Source organism: Globicephala melas, chromosome 16 (genome assembly GCF_963455315.2).
Source record: "Globicephala melas chromosome 16, mGloMel1.2, whole genome shotgun sequence".
NCBI lineage: Eukaryota > Metazoa > Chordata > Mammalia > Artiodactyla > Delphinidae > Globicephala > Globicephala melas.
Genome location: NC_083329.1, coordinates 64016525 through 64037576, shown reverse-complemented (window position 1 = coordinate 64037576; position 21052 = coordinate 64016525). Strand labels below are relative to the sequence as shown.

General features: G+C 38.0%; 1 protein-coding gene across 2 annotated transcripts in view; it reads right to left on the bottom strand.

Annotated features, from left to right (window-relative positions):
* The window catches only part of CTNNA3 (catenin alpha 3), a 1571950-nt gene that overhangs the window by 1411305 nt on the left and 139593 nt on the right, over nt 1–21052 (bottom strand). The gene's annotated exons all lie outside the window — the stretch shown is intronic.

Below are 21052 nucleotides of genomic sequence, written 5' to 3'. Positions count from 1 at the left end.
TCATTAAACTTGCGCTTCAACTGATGCACAGCTCATAAAACAAATAGAATTAAACGGATTTATTTGAGCCATCCCATTTTTTGCTCAAGAGATAAGGCCAAAACCACTCTTTAGGGTTAAAATGGAATATGCTTTCTGTGTATGAAAGTCAACAGCGTAGTCAGCAATCGCTATGCAGTCTAATTCACTAATAGACTATAAATACCATCAGGCTCCACTTTATGATCAAATTGTTTTTTAAACTTCTGTCCTATCTGTTAGGTGTAATTTATAATACATGTTTCCAATGAAAACAATCATATAAAGAATTGTTAAATTCATACTCTAGCTCAGAAAAACATTTTTAACCCATAAAGTAAATAAAAGATGTTAAGAGGAAGGTAACCAGAGTGACTACTGGACTGGGCATTCTGTTTTTCATGTCCTGAAAATACGTAGTGAGCCAACTGTAGGCTTAGAAAGAGAAAAAGAAGAAGAAAGAAAGAAAGAAAAGAATGTGCAATCCTGGGTTATTTTCTACTCAGTTCATGTTTTCTAAGGGGAACAAAAAGTAAGCATCCAGGGCAAGGCAGTTTGAGAATGGAAATAGGTGGAAAAATGGGATTTGCAATGGATAAAAAGGAAGGGCTGCCAATATAAGAAATGCCTGAGACACGATTCCTTTTTCCTGACTTTCAGCAGCACTAGGGTTTCAAGAACTCCATAGCTGGGGACATTTCCAAGGCTCTGAATAGAAAGGCATGGAAAGTACTCCCCTGCTAGAGCCAAGATATGGTCAGTAAGACTTTGAGCAATCAATAAAGGCACCCAGATAGGAAAAGACACTACCGTGGCCCATTGAGACAGGCAAGAAAGTCCTGAGCCAGGGACCTGCCAAGGACATCTGAGGGATTCCAGGTAACAATTTAAGGCAACGTCCCAAATAGAGTGTAGGCTTTGGGAATAAACATCTGGATTTGAATCCTCTGCCTTTAGCCCTGTGATCATGAGAATGTTACTTAACTGGGCTCTCAGTTCTCTTATTTATAAATTTAGAATAAAACCACTCATCTCTATTAGTTTTATATTGCTGCTATAATAAATTACCACAAATTTGGTGGCTTAAAACAATACGATCTCTGCTTCTCTCTCTTCTGCCTCCCTTTTCCTTTTCTAAGGATCTCTGTGATTACATTGGGCCCACCCAGATAACCCAGAATAATCTCCATATCTTAAGGTCAACTGACTAACAACCGTAATTGCATCCGTAACCTTAATTTCTCCTTTGCCATATAACATAACGTTTACAGGTTACAGGGATTAGGACGTGGATATCTTTGGGGGACCATTATTCTGCTACTGCCTCATCACATACAGTAACTGTGAGAATTACATGCAATAATGTATATAAAGTGGCTGATATATAAATTCGAAAAGTAATAGCTCTCCCAGCCTCCCTAGGCTCCCTCCCCATTTACCATCAAAGCTCTATCCTCTAATAAATCTCTTGCATGCAGTTGGCATCTGCTTCTTGGAGGCCCTGATTAATCAGCTGCATCAACTTCAGCAGAGCATCCATACCGTCAAGAACCACAGTGGTAGAACTGGGAACCATGTAAGAAATCCTCTACTCCAGTCACTTCATATTACAAGACCAGAATGAAGGACACTTGCCCAAAGTCTATGGCCAGTAGGCAGCACAGCTAGTGCAAAATACCTATAGTGCTTTTAGGATTATTTTACACCACATGAGGGATTCTAGGGGAGAAGCAAGCTCTTTTCTGGCTATAGAATTAGAGTTCCTATGTGCAGTTTCTACAAGTGAAAAAGAAGGTTCTAACAGTAATTACTCTTAACAGAGTAGGAGTAGAGGAAAGGGGTCCACTGATGGAAGAGGATCGTTAGAGGGTTATGACTCCTTGGTAGTAAAAGCTCCTATGCAAACTCCAGTAGGAATTGCAGAAGCAGCATCAGCCATCATGCTTATCTGTTCATAAGTGTGGGACTGCTTATGCTATATCCTAAGGTATAAGGGAAAACATTTCCAGGGAAACATTTCTAAGGGAAATGTAAGGGAAAATGTGTCCAGAGCTTCACCTAGGAATTCAGGCTTCTGGGAACAGCCACCACTATTTACACTCACAGACCAGGGTCCTTCTCCATCCCCAAGAACATAGATTCTTTCTCATTTTATTTCCTCTAACAAAACTTTTTCTTCAACTCCCTAGAAGTTGGTGGTAAAAGAAAGTACACACCATGGCAACAGCATCAAACAACAGTTTTAAGAAGGTGATGCCTAAAACAGAACAAATATGTGAAAAGGGGGTACCACTGTTAAATACATAAATTGAGTACCATGTCTACTTCAACCACATATTGAATATTCAACATATATCTACAGTAGTGCTATCACTAGAAACTCACTATCTTTCTTGTAGTATGCTCATTATTTTCACCCAAATAATAGAGTCCTTTCCCACAATTAGTATGAGTTTGGAGGAAATTATAATGGTCTACGGTGGAACATCCCATGTAATGAGGAACTGGCAAGCGGATGCAGATCCAAGATTGATGCATTCACATTGTTTGAATATCAGGATTTGCATTGATGGAGGCGTCGAGGATAGGATAATATCAATGTCTCATTTCTACCCATATGGTCAGCCACCATTAGCAGCTTTTGCAGAAAAGCGAACACACGAAAATTAATTTGAGCTTCTCTCTCAAATAGGCTGTTTTCATCTTTTTAAGCTAAGGCACTGCATTTTTTCTTTGAAGTCTTCTCTATTTTCTCTCCTGCAGAGTAACGCTTCTATTGGAAATGAATATGATTTAGAATTCATGACTGGCTGTGACATGTCCTGAAAACTATTTTCACTACCTCAGATCATAAACTGTACATGCCTCATGTTTGTGGAGCAAAAGCAAAATGTCTTCATCACTTTTTAAAAGTACTATGTAAGTAAATTACTCCTTTGACATATGCCTTAAGATTATCTTTTCATCTGTTGGCAAAGATAAAACGTCTTAACTTTTCCTTTGCTTTACAAAGATTTAACCCTACTTCATATACCCCCATCTTTGAATCTGACGACTGCATGCCAACCAAGCATGCTCCAAAGTCAAAGGTCTCACATATTCCTTCTCTCTCCAGAAGTACTGTAATATCAACTTTCGTTTTTATGACTCTCTTTACCTATCCTCACATTCTTACCATTTCTCATAAATTCTTTCTCCTTCTTTGCATTTTCATAATTCCCTCATCTTGCCCCAGGAACAAGATTAAGGCATATGAGTGCCCCTTCCTTCATACCAATATTCTTTAAATAGGTATTCAATATTTGTTTACATACTTAACACTGCCTAGGAGAAGGGCAAAGAATGCAGGCAGTACTTTCCCATAACTTTGTTTTATTCTTACTGATGAATTAGAGGTAAGCTTAAACTTTAACTTCTGGACATAGGGCCACTGGTTGAACCTGAACTCAAATGAGCTGATGTTATTCCCAGAACATAGTCCATGGAAGAAAAAAAAAACAGTGTTGTAATTGACTAATACTAGTAATATGTCAAATGTGATATACACATTGCTTAAATTTGCCCAAGAGATTTTTGGTAGTTGATAATCTCCATTTCTATCTATCTATCTCAAAAAAGGATTCACTACAATTAACGGAAACTACTTGAGAGGTTTTCAAGACATATAGATTATTATTGCAAAGGGAAAAAACATAAATAAGATAGATTACTTACTTTTTCATTTTTATTACTTTTACTTCTAGGATGGTAATGTGTTTTAAGATTTTTTCATGTATTTATTTTTGCTGCTGAGGGTCTTGAGACTTCTTTTGGCATCCTTTTTGATTACAGGGAGTACAAAAAAAGCTTTTTTAAAAAAATAAAAGGCCATTTGGTTTTCAATACAAATTTAATTATGGAGATGATATTAATCATAGTAGAAGATACTAACCAAAAAATAGAACAAAAAGAAATGAAAGCATATTGTGTCCAGGTTAGAAGATCTCTGAGAAAAGACAACTCAAAATCCCCCAATGCTATACAATAAACTACTAAGGTAATAACGTCCTCTCATGTGAACATCCAGGCTTATTGTATGTCATATGATTTGTGAGTTGGTGGTGTATGAAGCTGGCATTAAAAGCAAGATCAGTGAGAAATTTAGATTAAATGTGCTGAATTTATAGAATTTACACCACTTAGATACTTAAAATTGTCAGGCATTCTGTCTCACTAAAAGTTGCTGGGGAAAAAGGCAAGTTCTTCCTAGAACAGCAATTCTCAAGCTACAGTCTAGGAACAAGCACTTCTCTGAACATTTGGCTTGGTAGGGTAGAATGAACATACTATAGAGGGAAATATCCCAAGAGGATATTGCAAGAACATTGATATATTAGGTTATTTCTCTTTTTCAGTGAGTTTTCAGAGCAGGACATTTGGAGAACCACTGACCATAAAAATTGTATTCCAAGATCTTAGAAGGACATCCTAAGTATCTGCCTTATGTTCCTATCACTGATGCTCCCCAAACCCACTATTCCTGACCTACTTATCATGTAGTCTATGAAAAAAATGGGATAACAATAATGGGGTAAAGAAAAATGGAAAGTTGTCAATGTGGTATACAAGTTACATTTTTCAATTTGGCATTTAATTATATGGCCATGATTAGGACAGCCTCATTATTTACAGTTTTCTGAATCACCTAAAAGGATGAAATAAAGAAGCAAAAAAGCTTACACAGAGTGACTACAAAAGAGGCACTGAAGGTTACTGCAAAATTTCAGCAGAGTAAGAAATCATTAAATGATTTGTTTCCCATTCTCTATTCCTCTTTGGGCTCTATTTGGTGCAAGTCTTGCCTAGTCAGTACACCTCAGCAAGATACCATTAATCTGTACTCATATCATTGAATATTCTGTTTTAAAACATCACACATACTCCTTTAAACATCCAGCAAGACAATCAACATGACGAGTTAGGATATGGCTAGTCCTGGAAAGAGAAGCTTTGGCTAACCTTTATTTTCTCACATAAGAAATATGAGTTCACAGAAGAAGCCTGGGTGGCCACACTGAGGTCATCTATGCCACTGACCAGCCTCCAGAAAAGAAGTTACTCTGTTTTCAATCACAGCTTTCCAAAGAATAGTGTAATAATTGCATGACTTCCTTGATAAATCAAGAGAAGCTCAGATTCAATTCAGGTTCAATGTACCACATCCCTGGGGGAACAAGAGCAAAAAGCAGTGAGGTCAGCACTGCTCTGTTACAGATTTGGAGATTGCATCAAACATACCTAGGCTATTTCGACCACTGCTACTGCTTAACCCTGTGATGAATATGTTCTTTTGGGACTTGGTATCCACTGCCACCCTCTTTCATCCCTATCACAAGAGCTGCACGGCTCCTTGCCCTCCTTTATCACAGAAGCAACAAAGCTAAAATCTACACTTCCCCATTACCAGTCAGCTAGAATATCCTATATGCAAACAGGATCTGCCAATGATGTGCATTCTTGAGATTCAGAAAGCAAGAAGAGAGATAGAAGCCATCTTCTCACTGTGTTGGCACTGGCAAGGAAAGTTGGTGGGTCATGTTTGCAGCAACCAGATGCCTCATTATACTTCCAGACGCCAATTTTTTGGGTGTGAAAGGAAGCTGTTGTAACATAGTAGTTGGTGGTAGCAGCTTCATGACCTCTGGATCTCAGCTCTGGATCTCAGCTCTGAATCTCAGTTTCAGAAATAGCCCCTCTGACTTCCACTGTCCCAGCCATTCCTGCAGGTTTTGTAACCACCTACATCTCTCTATTCCCTTGATTCCTACTGAATATATAATACCTAGAGTGGTTACTATTTCCTGCACTGAACACTCATTGACAGATGCCTTCTCCAGCTCTACTTTTTCAGTAGGAAGTGCTGTAACCATTCAATGTTCAGGTAATCGATATCCTCAGTCAACTAACACACACTCCCAAATGCTTACTTATGTTAAACACACTCACAGTGATCTGAACTCATAAGTATTTTTCATATTACTTAAGGGCACATCATTAAACAGGAATGGAAGAAGAATGGCACCACAAATTTGCATATTTCTCTTCAAGAGAATTTAGAATGAAGCAGAAATGTTAGTCTCATACAAAATCTCAGGGCAGGACTCTGATTGGCTCAACTTGGATCTGGTATCTGGTATGCATCCCTGGACCAATCTATTGTGGCTAGAATGAAACTCATATAGCAAAATATGGCTTTATTCTCATAAATCTGTTTATAATAACTTCTCAAATTTTAATGTCTTAAGGATCTATAGTAATATAGCATTAATTGCTGATACTGTATTTTTTCTAATATAAGCATTTGAAGCAATAAATCCTTCTCTAATAATGCTTTTTAAAAATACACATAGATAGGGACTTCTCTGGTGGCGCAGTGGTTAAGAATCCGCCTACCAATGCAGGGGACATGGGTTCGAGCCCTGGTCTGGGAAGATCCCATATGCTGCAGAGCAACTAAGCCCGTGAGCCACAACTACTGAGCTCATATGCCACAACTACTAAAGCCCACGTGCCTAGAGCCCATGCTCAGCAACAAAGAGAAGCCACCGCAATGAGAAGCCCGTGCACCACAACGAAGAGTAGCCCCCACTCACCGCAACTAGAGAAAGCCCGCGCGCAGCAACAAAGACCCAACGCAGCCAAAAATAAATAATAAATAAATAAAATTTTTTTAAATAAATAAATAAAATTACAAACATAAAATAATAGTACATGTGGCATATAAATCTTGAAAATGTCTCAAATCTTGTTACTCATACTTTGACTCAGCTCAATTGTGAAAACGTCTCCAACATGAAGCCTTCTCCAGTCCTACCCTCCCTTTCTACAACCTTCTGCCCCTTGCTCATGCTCCTCACTTATGCTTCTATGATTCCACAGCTCTATCTCTGAAACAAGCTCCCTCTAATCCCCTCTACTTCAGTTCATCCTCCTTATCACCATCAAATGCATCTTTCTGAAACACTGTGTTACATATACCACTTTCCCACTCAAAATCTTTCCAGTGCTTTCTATTATCTAAAAATGAAGCTCTACCTTGTCATTTAAAACATTCTATAATCTGGCTCCCACTGATTTCCCCATTTTATATCTCTTGTCTTCTATATATATCATCCCATAAACTGATGTACTCATTGTTGCACTTAAATCATCTTTCTTTCTTTATTCCCATCCGTAGCTTTTCCTCACTAGAGGAGCCTTATCCTTCCCCCATCTTCTTTACCCATTTAAATTCTTCATGTTGTTCTACGTCCAGAGAACAAAACAAGTTAACTCCTAAATAAAAAGTTCCTTGTTCCCTTTAGTCTCCAGTAATTACCTCTCCTGTGACTCTGAAAATAAAAGTTACTGTTTATATCACTCCTAAGGCCCTTGTCACATACTGTTTACTCACGTAATTTGTGCTGTTGTTGTGGTTGCTGCTGCTGCTGCTACTGCTATTGTTTTATAGGAGCAGCAGACAGACTGTATGTTTCTTGAAAGTAGGGCTGATCTCAGACCTCTTTGAACTTCCCAGCCAACCTTCCAGGGTACTTTGTACATTCACTGACTATACAGTTCAATAAGGCTAAAAGACAAGAAGGCGTCTATGTAGCCCTCTTTGTAGTAAGTGCCTTTTAGCAATTTGCAGTCCTTTTAACACAAAAGGTTTGAAATGATCCTATGAAGAAAAGGAAGGGCACTTTGTCCCCAAGAGAGAACTCCAGGGAATGATTATTCAGGATGTGTATATCTCTGGACTTTTGTTCTGTTCCCCTTTTACCTAGAGCCCTCTATGTAAACCATTTCCATAATACCTATCAAAAGTGTAGGTAAGACATTTTTTTAAAGTACAGATCATTCAGGATTGCTCCTTCTTAGAAGCTTCAAGGGGAAAATGTTTGATGGGGAAGAAACTGTAATAAATGCTTAAAAGATTTCTAATGTTTTGTGAATGCAATTGCCTTCATTTCTGCTGTCTCTCATAACCATAGGTGGGTAATTGAGAGTTAGCGTCACTTCTGTCAGATGCCATGGAAGCACTTAGTTTCAAGCTAGAAAGATCCAATGACATTTTGCATCATTTTAAATAATAATGCCTTATGTATATGGGATCATTATAAGCAGAAACTTTTGATATTTTAGGGACTTCTCTGGTGGCGCAGTGGTTAAGAATCCGCCTGTCAGTGTAGGGGACACGGGTTCGAGCCCTGGTCCGGGAAGATCCCACATGCCATGGAGCAACTAAGCCTGTGCACCACAACTACTCAGCCTGCGTGCCACAACTACTGAGCCCATGCACCACAACTACTGAAGCCTGTGCACCTAGAGCCCTGCTCCGCAACAAGAGAAGTCACCGCAATGAGAACCCTGTACACTGCAATGAAGCATAGCCCCCACTCGCTGCAACTAGAGAAAGCCCACGCGCAGCAATGAAGGCCCAACACAACCAAAAATAAATAAGTAAATAAATAAATTTATTTAAAAAAGGAAACTTTTGATATTTTAAAAAGGTTGCATTCTACTTAGAAAGGAATCCTTTTTTATATAGAATTTTTAAGTAGCTATATTACTCTCATTCTCCAGCCTAAAAACATAACAACTTTTCAACTTTAATTACTCAACACGAGTGTCAGCTAAAATACTCTCATGCAATAGAATGATGGTTTCAAGGTTGTCCTCCCCGAGTATTTAACAGTTTGTACTTCAGATTGTAGATGGGAAAAGAAAAGTAAAAGAGGGGGAAAGAATGAGACTACAATCAGTTTTCCTAGTAAAGTTTCTTTCCTAAAACACAGCTATCTGTAAGACCAGGATCTACTTAGCTTATACATCAAATTATGATGCCTGTTGTTAAAAATGTGAAAATCCAAAACAAACAAACAAATAAATAATAGAGGTTTTAAGTAAACAGCGTATTTCAGAAAGGCTTGATAGCTTTCAGGGAAAGATTTACCATAAAACAATTATCCTTGATACTACTGTATGCCCTTGTTCCCAGCTTTGGTTATAACTCACCCCGGAGGTCAACTCAGCACCCTGGGGAGAAAACTACTGCCCATCAGGAAAATAAACAACAGGAAAATAAAATATATAGGAGACTGTGGAATGTCCTTTTTATTTGGAGATGAAAAGCAGTCTCTCTACTGCACATACACAGAAATTAATAATAACCACACGAATATAAAGCATTTAGTTATTTTTTCCCTATATCAAAAGACTGCCATTTACCCTGTCACCTGAGAACAACTCTCCTCCTAAAGTCACATTTTTGTTTCAATTTACATATTATTTTCACCTGTATGGTTTTTTCTCTACAGAATTTCTACAGGTTTGTTGTCTGTCAGGTTACTTTTCACTTTATCATTTCAGTTTGCATCTAAAATTTTGTATATGTGTCCTAAGAAGAACTGAGATATTCTGAAGTTAATTGCACTCAATTATCAAATGTTTCTTGGATCTAAAGGCATCCTAATATGCGTCACAATTTGTTTCTGCCATAACACATTTTTTCTTCTCATCTGTGCAATGCTGTTTTTTCTAATTATATGGGATGCATTATTAATGGTATCTCTTAGGGGAAATATGCCCAGATTCCTTTTTAAAATGTAAGCATCTAAATATGCTCAAAGTTGTGTCACAGAACAACGAACTAGAGTTAGAAAACAACACAACAAAAGTTTTCGGGGGCAATTAACCCAGCAATAGCTTTATATTCTTAGCCAACTAATCAAATATAATGGTGAAGTGTAAATATTATAGTATAACCAATTGTTTTCTCCTCTTACTACTTAATTATAATTGTTTCATTCTGGAAAAGTTTTGGTGTTGCCATTGCTTTTAGGATAATCAGATATGCAAAGCCAAAAACTAGGATATATTTTTCTCACTAAGAGGAATTTCAAATTTGGCAGTACATTCATGTGTGAACAATTCCAAAGAAGATTGCAAGAGTAAAATGTGAGTTTGTCTATCTCTACAGAGGGAGAAAATTAGCTTAAGGGGAAAGGAAGGTAGAGAAATATCACAAACTTAGAGATGTAAGCCAATGTATGACAATCTAAATATTGTCTGTCAGTAGCCAGTATATACACATAAAATTGTTTCTGAAGTATCACAATAGTTTCTTGTCTTCCCAGATTTCTATCACTTTCCTACTGGTTTCTTACCATAACTTAAATATCTGACTTTAATCTACACTGCTTTAAATGATCTTAGTCATATTATAGTGAAAATCCACAATAAAAAATAATAATGAGTGGGTGTTCCCTCATTTAAATGTAGAATTATGAGGGAGCAGATTGGAAAGCAAAAGGCATACTGAACAAAAAGAAAAATGTTGAACTGGAGTCAAATCTCATAACAATCACATTTAAAAATTTCAGAGAGAAAGCTACCTTAATCGCTAAAAGTCTGCAGTCTGATCATGCTTAATTAAGTTTTTGACTATACATTACTATCTTGGTAAACCAAACATTGACAGACTCTCCCATCCTTTTCCCATGCCCAACAACCATAATGTATATGAGATACCATGATATCAGCCCTGTTCAAGTTTAGAGGATCTCAGTCCTTCATAATTTTCCCTACTTTTAGACTTTGTTCTCTATTAGAATTTCATACCATTTAAATATTGCTTTTTAAAATTCCTTTGTTATATATTCCCTATGCATCATTTCATACAGCCCCTACAACTAAAATAATCATCTGATTCCCATTTACTGAACATTTTAAATAACCTTTTTATTTAACATTTTATGGAAATGTCTTTAAAAACATGAGCTCTGTAGTTGCTTCACTGGGTGGTACTGTGCATAACCACATGACATTAAGTTTCTTAACCTTTCTGGGCCATGACTTGTTCTAAAATTGAGTAATATTTTTACCTACCTCATTAAAATATTTTGATAATCAAATAAGTTAATACACGTAGAACTCATGTTAGTACATGCAAAACTGTACATAGAAAACTGACACGGATTATGAACTCAATAAATTATAGCTATAAAACTCCACCTTTCTTAACAGAGTAGGAAATATAATTTTTTAAATTGAAGAATTGTTTTAAATATGTGTACCACCATCACAGATATATAACTATATATATTGAGCCAAAGAGAGTTAAGAAATAAGTCTATCAGAAATTGAACAAATTTTACATGGCACATTCTGCCCTGCCATAACTCAGAATTGTGGCTGAGATGCAGCTCAGGCCCCCTTGCTTTCCGCTTCTACTGTTCAGAAGCAGATAGTACAGTGGCCACAACATGGAATAAGCTGAATTTATTCCTGCATCCCTGAATCACCAGGTGGAGGAAAGTTGTCCAGCAAGCAGGAACACACATTGGATTGTTCGACAAGCCAGGAAACAACATCTATTGTGAGCACCCCACTGAAATGAGGGGGTTTCTTTGTCACAAAGGTAATTGACACCTTAATTAAAACAGTCCATGTTTCTTATTTCTTTTCATTTCCTTTGAGGAAAACTTGTGTTGGTATAAGGAAGCTTAATCACACTGCTCTGAGGCTGATGGTTGTATCTTCCATCTACTGTCAGAGGTAGCTGGGAAAAAAGGAAAGGTTGGAAAAGTGTGCCTGGGACGAATATGAATTGGTTCTGAACATTTCATGAGCTGAAAACTCTTACTAAGAAATCTTTTCTGGTCCCTTAAACCTTTAAAGAGCACTACATAAAAAAATTACGAGAGCAGAAGGTATTAAAAAAAGATGCATAGTGCTATTCATTATATCCTAAAATCATTCTGATTTCCTGATTTTTCTCCTTACTTTTAAGTTTCTTTCTACATCCTAACATCCCTCAAGATATGTGAAATTTAAAAAATGGAAATTCAAGGATTTCTCATGAAGGACATTTTAGTCCCCCTAAAGTTCAAATCAATTTAATCCTTTGTGAAGCTCCTGCATTCACTCTCTGAGGAAAATACATATGTTTAAGAACCTTTTTTAAATCAATTTTTCAAAGTCACTCCAGTCTTTCAGGTAAATACATAGTTTAGTTGATTTTTTAAAGGCACAAAGCACATTAGGTATCTGAAAGATCACTTGGAGCTTGTCTAGGTACACAAACTGCTTTAAACAAATGATGTTACCTTACCCAACATACTAGAACTGTGTTATCTAGCAAACACACACACAGAGCAATAAGAGTATAGCTATTACCTAACTGGCCTCATCATCTGGTCCTTCCTGGATGTAAGAGAAGTACCATTCAATAGTCTGGTAATAGACCAAACCAAATATCTGTTACTTTAAAACAGGATTTCTCAACTCCAGCACTATTGACATTTTAGACCAGATAATTCTTTGTTGTGGGGGGCTATCTTCACAATGCAGGATGTTTCCAGCATCCTCTACCCACTAGATGCCAGTCACAACCCTCCCCCTCCTCTCACCACAGTGAAACAACCAAAAATGTGTCTAAACATTGCTAAATGTCCACTGGAGGGCAAAACTGCCCCTGGTTGAAAACCACTGGGTAAGCAAAAAGTTTTTATTCCTCTTAGAAGATCACAACATACTAAGAGTATACTAAACTCACACAGCAAGCATCCATTATGAAGCTAAATCTGCATTTCAATGGCTTAAACTTCTGCTGGAGCAATGGTGCTAGACTGCAGTCTATAGTTTTAACTCTGTGGATTTAGTAATTCCTCCCCAACCACAAATTTCCCATTTGAAAATTCTATTACATGAAAATTTAATTCTATTTAACTCTTCAACAACTGAAAAAAAATTGGATTCCTCTAACCAGATTAGCAAACCCCTCTTGTTGAGAATAATAGGAAAAAGAGGGAACTGGGGCTTAAAACAAGAAGAGAAGCAAAGGAAAAGGAAAAACGAGTAGTTTTTGCATCCATGCCTTCATCTTCCCAAAGGAAGAGGAAGCAATGTAAATCTTGGCCTTAATTTTGTATGCTTTTGTCTCCTTGAGGACGAAGATATATTATTTAGTCAAAATATTTATTATGTGCTGATTAAGGACCAGACACTATTCTAGGGTCTTTCTACAAAGAGAATGAGAATGTTTGCTACAAGTATAAAATGACAGTCAATGTCAGATACATAGACCAATAATGAAAACCACTGTTCTTTTGTCTCCTGCAAACTCTTTGTTAAGACAAAGTAGCAAATCTGTGTCCCTCCTGAATCAAATTCCACCACAAAAACTATATCCTTATAATTAGAATATTTTTCCAAAATCACCATTTAACAATTCAACGATTGGATATTTACTGGTTGTTAGGCACCTTGGCAGATGTGTGAAAGGTACACTTCATGGATTTGTTAGGGAACTGTTGACCCACCTTGGCCAGGCCCGCTTGCCTGAGCTGTCTCACAGCAGGAGATCCCGATAAGGAACATGGTGCTGTCGCCAAAAACTAACCAGGAGAATTCGGGAGGGGACAAAAGAAGGAGGAGACGACCAACCTCCCAGAGCCCTTTTCGCTGGAATCCATCTTGGCTGAGAGATGCTCATGCCACCAGGAAAGACCCTGAGTCAGACTATGGGCCAAGCAAGATGACTGGCCAGAGACAACCCAGAAACTAACCCCATTACCATAAAACCCGAGACTGTGAGCCATGTGGCAGAGCAGTTCTGGGTTCCCTTCCCCTGCTGCTCTCCATCTGGGCGCCCCTTCCCAATAAGGTCTTTTGCTTTGTCAGCATGTGTGTCTCCTCGGACAATTCACTTCCGAGTGTTAGACAACAGCCCACTCTCGAGCCTCGGAAGGGGTCCCCCCTCCTACAACAGATTCACTCACCAGGAAACGCATACATTTTTGAGGGAGTTTTGATTTACAGCCTACATTCCAGTCATACTAAACTACTTATAGTTCCTAGACCTGCCCTTCTATTTCATATCTCTGTGTTTTTGCACTTATATTAATCGGTATATATTAGAATTATGTTTTCCCCCTTCTCTGCCTGTCCTGTCCCATCCACCTTTCAAAATGTGACTGAAGAGCCACCTTCTGTAAAACCCTTCATGACCTTTTCCCTAAATGAGATTGATCAGGTCCTCCTTTGTTCCACTTTTATACCTGTATATATGTTTACTCAATTTTCACAAGGAAAATATTGAAGCAAAGAAACGAAAGGTAGCTGTAGTGAAAAAGAGGGGCCCTGGGCCAAGGTAATGACCATAGGATTGTATTCATTACATCCAAAATGCATATCTTTCCCATGTTTTATGAAATACCCAGAAACAATGTCACATTTGTTATATGAAGCTTATTTGAAATTGAGACTCAGATGGCAAGCTGGCCTACAAAATTAAAACTCTCTAGTGACTGTGTTGACTCATGTAAGTCATGGCAAGAGCACCCAAGTCAAGTGGCAGAAGTACAGTGGAAGCTAGACCTGGTTGTGAGAGAAATTAATCCCTATTTCATTTTCTCATCATTAGCTTTTCGTTTTCTACTAGAAACAGGCGTTAATATCCCCTTAGAACAGTAGTATGTGTCTTCACTGCAGCATTTCCAGTTAGAAGCAGAGGCTAATGACAGACCCAGCCAAGCCCACAATCTACAGAAAAGGCCCAGCTTTCATCTGAATCCACTCAGAAAAGCTCTCTTTCAAACAAAGCAACTAGAAGTGTCTTCCTTTGAAGGCCAGCTGTCATCATTTGATAAGAAACACTTCTTCGTTGATTTTCTTTTCTTTCACCAAGACTAGTATTTTCCCCTGCAGGTATATCAGTAATGCCATACCTTCTGCATTTTAAAAATCCCAAATTAGAAGCCTGTTATATAATAAAGCTGCTAAAAAGCAACTCAAACCTAAGGGAATTTCAAAAGGCAAGTCACAGCCAAAGCTGTGAAGTCCAAGATGTCAATTTATGTGGCACCCACACAACTGCATGGGCTATCGGAAGCAGTCTACTCCAAATTCATTCACCTGTTCTCTTTGTGGGACCTCCCAAGCCCTGGGAACAAGGGTCTCCTTTAACCAGAAATATACATAGGTTCTCTGGATAAAGCTGAAGTCTGTGTCCATAAGCAAAGTCTTTTTGCAGATGTCACCTCATATCTGAGGTGGATGTCACACTGCTTATCTGGATACTGATGTTCACTACCTTGCTTTACCATATGGGTTCATGAGCCACTGCCCTTCCCCAAGCCTTAATTCCAGTGGACCTTCTGGTTCCTGAGAGTCAACTAAGCACTGTGGCTCATGGACACATGTGGCACGTGATTTTTGCTCTTTTAACCACTACTCTTGCTTCACTATCTACTCCTAATTTCTGTATTCTTGCTTGATTTCTTCTGTGACTTATTTTAACAGCTAGTATTTGTATATGTGTTCAGTTTCTGCTTCCCTCACATATTTTGTAGGTCCTTGTATCCCCCAAGTTTAACTTCTATGAGCCTCAATTTTCTCATTTGTAAGATGAGGAAAATAATAATATTACTGTAGTTAGAACAAGGATTAAAAAAATAATAGGTAAAGTGATTAGCACAAACTGAGATAGTGAAAGCTGCTAGATAATTGCTAACTGCATCCAAGCATATATACACCTGGATAACAGAGCTTTACCTTCTCATTTTGCTCTGCATTCATAGAAGTAGATAATAGCCATTTTCCACAATAAGAAAGACAAATTCCTTTTTTATGCATGAAGAATTATGGAGCCCCTTCTCACCCTTCCCTTCTGAAGGTTAAGTAAATTCAATTTCTTTCCAGTGACTCATGTTTTCTCACCCTTTAGTCATTTTTTCTACTTTCTTCCATTTAAGTTCCCCAACCTTAGTTTGGCAAAAAAGAATACAAATTTCCAATAATGTTGATGCCAAATTTAAAAAGCACTTACTAAAACCTATCCTCCCAGTTGATTACCTGGAGCCCCCAGTCATGATATAGGCCCCTACCAATGTCCCAGGCAGCGCACCTCATTCTGGATAAGGCTTCAGAGGAATCAAGATGCTTCCGACTGCACTAAGCTCTGAATCGCTGCTCTAGCACATGGATGGTGGGAAAAAGAGCAGCAACAAGGAAGCCTGCAGGAAGTGTCAGTTTTCTGTGTGTAGTTCAGTTAAGAGCTAAATAAAACTGACCATCCTAAGCATGATGATTATGGTTTGACAGTAAGACAGCTTCCTCAGCAAAACTCTCTCCTCCACTGGCTGCACAGTTTCCTGATCATCCCAGCACCACCTGCTGTGCTTTCATTAAGTCTTTGCTAGCTGAGAGGCAGCCAGCCTCTAGACCAAGAAACCCATGGAAGAGTGAATCTGTGTGTCTTCTCTTGGCTTCTGGCCAAGCTGCCCAAGTCAATAGTCACTGAAACATAAAGGTGGCTACCTCCACCAAAGTTAGGTGATAAAGGGAGAAAGGCAGGTAAAATCTCCAGTCACTCAAGGACTACTTTCAGGGAAAGTGGGCCATTTGTGTTTAAGGTCTAAACATGAACCACCCCACACACTGGGTGGTTACCCATGGGGGAAAAGAGGATGCACTCAGAAGAGCTGGAGTTGTAACCCAGATCTCTGGGAACATAACTACAGCTAGTGGGAAGAGCTGTGCACATAACTGATAAAGAGTCCGGCAGGCAACCTCATTCATGTGGGAGGAGCAGAATCCTGAGTCCTATTCCTGACAGAAGAGCAGAGACTAGCAATCCCATATCCCTAGCCAAGGTAGTGATGACCCCCAGCTTCAGTTCTGGCCATCCTAGCTATCACAGCATGTCTTTTGGGAAGAGAGGCGAGTGTTCAGACTTGCTGCTATTAGAGCTCTGTGAATGAGAGGGCTCTAAACTCTGAAGACAGACAGGAGGGTACCTCTAAGAATCCCAGGCTTGGGACAGACAGAGGAGGGCATCCTGCTCACATCAACAGTTTAGCGGGGATTAGTGCATCTGAGTATGTCTGTGAGGGAGGCAGAGGTTGGTAAATTAGAAATACAGATCTTAGTCAAGTTTCTAAATTGGTGGTTCCCAGGCAACAAGAGACAGTATGGGGTCATACAATGTGCTGGGAGGAGAGGAAGAGAAAGACAGGAAATAAATAAGTAAAAATGTGGATAAAATAGTACAGGGGTACAAGAATGGTATTCAGAAAAATAAGGGAATATTAACTTTTAAAAACAAGAAATGAAGACATTGAAAACAAATAAATAGCTCTCTAAAAGGCTGTATGGGGGACTTCCCTGGTGGTCCAGTGGTTAAGAATCCACCTTCCATTGCAGGGATGCGGGTTTGATCCCTGGTCAGGGAACTCAGATCCCACATGCCATGGGGCAACTGAGCCTGTGTGCCACAACTAGAGAGCCCGCATGCCACAACTACTGAGCCTGCACGCTCTGGATGCTGCACACCACAACTCAAGAGAAGCCCACGCACCACAAAGAAGAGCCTGCATGCCACAATGAAGATCCCACATGCCGCAACTAAGACCCGATGCAGCCAAATAGAGAGACAGACAGACAGATAGATAGATAGATAGATAGATAGATAGATAGATAGATAGATATTTAAAAAAATAAAAGGCTGTATGGGTCAGAGATTCCTTGAATCAGCTGATTTCTTACTGTATTTGATTCTTTTTCCCTAACATGTATCACTACAGCAAGTAGTACATAGGCAGCAAACCAAACTAAATTCACTTTATAAAACAATTATCTTCATATCTCTGTTAGTATATCCGTTACAGATTGCCCTGGGAGTCTTTTTTATATACCTAAGATTTAGCTTTCACTTGTAGTAAATTATTCAAATGCAATTCAAAGTGAAATACATTTTTAATTACTAAAATACATTTTTTAAGGTCCAAGGCTGATTATAAGTGAATAATTTCTCACACAGCTACCTCTGCAATTGCCATCCATATGAGCAAATTAGTCTTTTTGGTTGTGAAAAATGAACCATTTGTCCTCAACCTAAGTTGCAACTTGTCATTTTGCATCTGAGCATTTATTCACTAGAAGCTTATGTGGCACGTGATTTTTGCTCTTTTGACAAGAACCAAACATTTAAGCATGCAAAGAGGCCAAGAAGAGCACCTTGGCTCACCTCAGGGGCTTCGATAAGTATCCAGACAAAATCAATATCATGAAAATGAAATGCCAAATTGTTTTAAAACTGCTTAGCTCTCACTATTGTACCTAGTACTTAGCTACTCTTCTTGAAGAAAAAACTCATCACAGATATCTTTAGCATAAAAGCACCAATCTTGATGTAATTTTATTCTCATGTATTTTTCCACTGATCATAAATTCTGAAGACCCTAATTTGCTTTCTATCACCTATGTCCTAATCTGAATTTGTCCAAGAATGAAACTGGTGGTAATTCTTACCTTTTCTCTACCTTTCTTAATGGTAAGCACCACATTTGTTTTATAACTTGATGCTGTTGGACAATTTATGTATTCAAACAGAAATGTCACAACACTTATTGAAGAATGTCTCAAATTATTTTTTTCAAAAAAAAATAAATTATATTACTAGGAGATAAATGGGAACATTGTTTTTCAATCCTTTTAAACATTTATGATCAAAATATGAATAGCTAATGTAATGGCAGCCACATTAAGTCCAAATCTCCCAGCATACTCTCCAAAAAAATAATTAAAAAGCAAATAAAACTACAGGCATACCTCACAGGTATTGTGGGTTCATTTCCAGCCCACTGAAATAAAATTAATACCGCAATAAAGCAAGTCACAAATTTTTTGGTTTCCCAGTTCATATAAAAGTTATGTTTGTGCTCTATTGTAGTCTATTAAGTGTGCAATAGCATTATGTCTAAAAAAGCAATGTATATACCTTAATTTAAAAATACTTTATTGCTAAAAAATGTTAACCATCATCTGAGTCTTTGAGTCCTAGTAGTAATATCAAAGATCACCGATCACACGTCATCATAACAAATATAATAATGATGAAATGGTCTGAAATATTGTGAGAATTACCAAAATGTGATAAACATGAAGCGAGCAAATGCTATTGGAAAAATAGCACCGACAGACTTGCTTGATGCAAGCTTGCCACAAACCTCCAATCTGTAAAAAACTCAACATCTGAGAAGAGCAATAAAGCAAAGCACGATATAATAAGGTATGTCTGTATGCAAAACCTATTCTCTTCAACAAAACTAAAAAAGAGAGAACAACCTAAATTTCAAATTACTTGTAAATAGAAAATTAATACCAAATCCCAGCTTGCATCCCTCACAATCCTGATACAAGACTTCCTGGATATCAAGGACAGTCTGGGGAAGAAAACTGCACTGAAAATTGAAGAGAGAATCCAGCTGTGATATTTACAATTGATCTAAAAGATCAAGAGAAATTCCACCCTAATTGCAAAACTACTGAAAAAAAGTCCTGGTAGATCAGAGCCAGCTAGAGGGAAGGAGCAGTGTCCCGGACTCTAGGAGTCAGTCTTAGAAAGGCCTTGGGGGAGAAGAGGGTAAAAAGGAATGGAGAGACACACTCTGAAAACTGCACAGTGAACATAAAAAAATTAAAAAGGAAAATTCAGGATCCTGCCACACAAAAGAATATTTTTAAAACTGAAGGATTAATAATCCTTCCCCCACCACTCCTTCTGAAAAAAGTCATCCAGGAAATAATCTATACTTTACAACCTTGACAGAAGAACTTGAACTAGGAATCTTGAAAACCATCCCAAAACATCACAGAATGCAGAGGCTCAAGCAATCTACAAGCGTAAAAGACTAATACAACAAGAAAACGGAACTAAGAACCAAAACAATTCAGTTGATGAAAATATCCCCCCAAAACAACAGTGAAGCAAAAGAAAATGATAACACAATACACCAAACTGAATTAAATAGCCTCAGAAGATTATGAAGGCTTCCCACTCCCCGCAAACAAAAAACAAAGAGAGAATGAGATACATACAGAACTATGCAATTACTTGTGCACTTGACAACTAGACATTAAAATGTTAAAACCAACTTTGTCCCTGGCACTGTTCTAGGTGTTGGGGAATAGAGAGAAAAGAATTTTCTCTGTGACTTCAAGGAGCTTATTATATAGTGAAAGGAGACAGAAAAATAAACAAAGTACACTATGACAAGTGATGTGATAAAAGTATGCATGGAATGCTTTCAAGACAGCGTAAAGTGGCATCTACTCCAAATTAGGAGCAGTCAAATCTGCAACTTGAAGTATAAGTAAGAGCCAGGCCAGGAGACTCTGGGAAGAAAATAATCATGCAGACGTAATGGCATATGCAAAGGCATGAAGCCAGAGGAAATGTGATATATTCGAAGAGCAATAAATATTCTGATATGGCTGAAAACAAGGCTCTTATTGGAAGATGATGGGTCTTAAATGCCTTATAAAATTTCGATTTTATTCTAAAGGCAATGGAGAACCGCAGAAGGATTTTACATGAGGACATGCTCAGATTTGCATTTTTAAATAATATTTCTAGCAACAATATATAAGCTGAATTAGAAAGGGGTGAAACTAAACGCAAGAAAATCAATTAGCAGGTATTTGCTAAAGTAGGAAATACAAGTGGAAAGAAGGCACAGGGAAGGAGGGCAAGATGAGATAATAGTCAGTTTTTGATATGCTGAGCTGGAAAAGCCCATTAAGTAACCAGATAAAGTCTGGATTGTAGAGAAATATTTGGGGTAGAAATGAAGATATGGGAATCATCTAATCATCAGATTAGAGGCAGTTATTTAGTCTATGGGTATACATGAGATGACTTTATAGGGTATACAGAGGGTACAGAAAAAATGAAAAATGAGGAGGAAGGAAAAGGAAAAGTATTCATGTTCTGGGAAACATCAACATTTACCCAGAAAGGATCTGACAAATAGGAAGAAATTTTGAAAGAAAAAAAGAAAGAAAGAAAATTAAGATTTATAGGAAGGAAGGCCAGTTAGTGTTAAGCCCGTTATAGAAGTTAAGTTAAAAGGTCTGAAAAATGTCAGTTGGATCCGTGATCATAATAAGAACAGTGTTGGTGCAATTAAAGGGCAGAAACCAGATTACTGAGAAGTAAAAGATAAATTGG